Here is a 3065-nt window from a genome sequence, read left to right as displayed (position 1 = left end):
TTGTACGTGACTACTGAGGACCATTTATAAAAAATAAATAAAAATAAATTAAAAAAAAAATTCAAATTAAATATAACATGATCCTCAGAATACAGCACTACAGCTGTCCTCTTATAGGAAGTTTCACCACTTAAATGTTAAAGCAAATCCTGCATCTTCTGTGACATTACTGAAAACTGCTATTTAGCAGTAATGGAGTTGTCTGCAACTCCAACTACCATATATAGAAGGATGGAAAATTCTGAATGAGAATCATACTTTAAGGTAATACTGTTTTATAATCATGCTGTATGAAAATGTCATCCTAAGGAACACTAAACCAGATTTTGTTTTTGGAAAAATATATTAGTTTTAACTAAGGATGGATACCATACAAAATCACAGTAATATTAATGCCAGGATAACAAATGTTTCACTTTTCAAGAAAATTTATTTTCTCTTTTACCAATATTTGAAACACGTAAACAAAGTAACCCAAATGTCGCAGTTGTGGGATCAAAAAAGGATTATCTTTTCTTACCTTAAACCACAGAAATAAAATACAAACTCATTTAAACTTTTATTTTTACTTTTTATTTTTAACAACATTGAATGCAAATGTCTCACACTCAAACTAACCAGTAAACATGTTTTATGGGCCAAAGCTTAAAAAATCACTTAGGCATCTTCAGAATGGATCTGACTATCATTTAAAAAGGTTTCCCTTTAGGGGACCTGGTTTTTTTTTGTCCCCATACCGTCAGAGGTCCTCTAAAGGTGACTGTGTAAACCAGGGATGTCCAAAATGCGGCCCGGGGGCAATTTGCGGCTCGCAGGTAATTTTTTAACGGCCCCACGGCGCATTCTAAAAATATGATTAAAAAAAAAAAATACATAAAAAGTGGTATAAAAGAGTAAACAGGTGACAATAAAATGTTGCTATGTTGACTCTAATAACACTAAGCTGTCATGCAGGCTGTTTCTTTCTTTAAAAAATAATAATGAATAAAAAACAATGTTATTATGAATTATTGACCTATTCAAGGCTCCAATTACGTCACATTAAATATTCCACTTTGAGATATTTTTTTGGGGAAAATGTTGCATATTTTGTGTTTGCCATATAAAAAACTGTTGTTGTTTTTTTTTAAAGAAGGGCCTAAAACGAACAAACAAGGAACATAATAAACAACAATAAAAGTTATAATTGACGGATAGGTCTGAAGTTGATCTTGAGTCTATCGTGTTAAAAGTTGAAAAAAAAATGTACGATTAATTTTTCAACACTTTACTGAGCAGGACCCTTTGGATCCCCAATCATTTTAGTGGGACTTTTATTTTTTTAAGTGTCATTGCTCAAAAAATAATACTAAATTAAAATCAATGTTGTTATGTTATGAACTCCAATCATTGCATAATCTGAAATGTTCCACTTTAAAAAAAATTTGGGGGAAAATATTGCATATTTTGTGTTTTTTCCATAAAAAAACAGGGTTTTCTTTGACAAAAAGGGCATACAACTTCAATCTTTAAAAAAACAACAACGTTATATTGACAAACAGACCTAATGTTGATCTAGATATTTAAACTTTGAATAATAATAATAATAATAATAATAATACTAAATAATGACACATTTTTTATATTTGTTTTAACCTAAACCCTATGGGGTCCCCGGGATCAAGCCTGAGTGGAGGCCTAAATGTGTATTTTTTATGCATATATTGTATTGGTTTTTAAAATAAAAAAAATATCAAAATGGCCCCCGCTTGCCTTGATTTTTCAGTGTGCGGCCCTCAGTGGAAACATTTTGGACACCCCTGGTGTGAACAGAGCGATGTCCCCATTAAGTAAGCATTGCCAGAACACACACACACACACACACACACACACACACACACACACACACACACACGAAAAATGGCCCCTCCAAGTCTCTGCATAAGACAAAGGTGAGAAAGGCTGTGCGTGTATGAGAAGTTGTCAACCAAACATTTTCTTGGAAATGCACTCGTGCCACAGTGAACCACCCGGAAAATATAAAACCTGAGAGTGCGGGAAGCAGGGCAAAAAAAGAAAACCTGCCAAAGAGAGGGAGAAGGTCGTCGTCTTACTTCTAAGACAGAGTTCGTCGAAAAGAGGAGACGACTCAAAGACATTCATCCCCGGCAGGACTCAGGGTCATTCGAGCTCGTCATCCTGGAAGCACTTGAAAAATACGTAGTGAAGAGTGGAGATAGTCTTCTCCCGCCTCCTTCAACCCTCCACCCCAAAAAAGAAGCAGTAGTGTCTGAGTGAAGAGAATCACTGACCTTCAAACAAGCTCTCTATCCATATAGAGTAGGGGAAGACATGCACAATCCATCAAAAATGCACATGAACTTTCCCTCTTCAAATAGTTCCTGCTTGAATAGCAGTCAATGGATCAGCCATGAATATTGCATGTACTGCATTGCAGGGCATCCGATTGGATTCACTCTGGAAAGAGAAAACAAAAATAAATCGGTGGAATTAGAATATCAGATTGTATTTGATTTGAATACAGGATGGAGATCAGGAAATAGCAGATTGTCTTATTTTGAAATGAACACAATGCAGTATATACACGCAATATAATGACGTGCAATACGAGAAATACACGGTACCGCGTGGTGCGGTTGGGGGGGTTGGCCGTGCCAACAAACTGGGGGTTCCTGGTTCGATCCCCAGCTTCTACCAACCTGGTCACGCCCGTTGTGTCCTTGAGCTAGACACTACACCCTTGCTCCTGACTGGTCGTGGTTAGCGCCTTGCATGGCAGCTCCCGCCATCAGTGTGTGAATGTGTGTGCGAATGGGTGAATGTGGAAATAGTGTCAAAGCGCTTTGAGTACCTTGAAGGTAGAAACGCGCTCTACAAGCATAACCCATTTACATAAATATTGTGTTCATTTAGCAAAATGGTTATTATTGCGGTGGTCATTTTTTTGAGAGCTGCTTATAATATACTAAAGAACAAAGGTTTAAAGTGTATGCATTTTTCATTTATTGCTTATCCTTATTAGGATAGTAAACTGGAGTCAATCCCAGTTGACTTTGGGTGGTCCA

This window comes from Entelurus aequoreus, linkage group LG14, assembly GCF_033978785.1.
Source record: "Entelurus aequoreus isolate RoL-2023_Sb linkage group LG14, RoL_Eaeq_v1.1, whole genome shotgun sequence".
NCBI classification, from domain to species: domain Eukaryota; kingdom Metazoa; phylum Chordata; class Actinopteri; order Syngnathiformes; family Syngnathidae; genus Entelurus; species Entelurus aequoreus.
The sequence above is the reverse complement of the archived record's forward strand: the minus strand, read 5'-3'. Positions refer to the sequence as shown.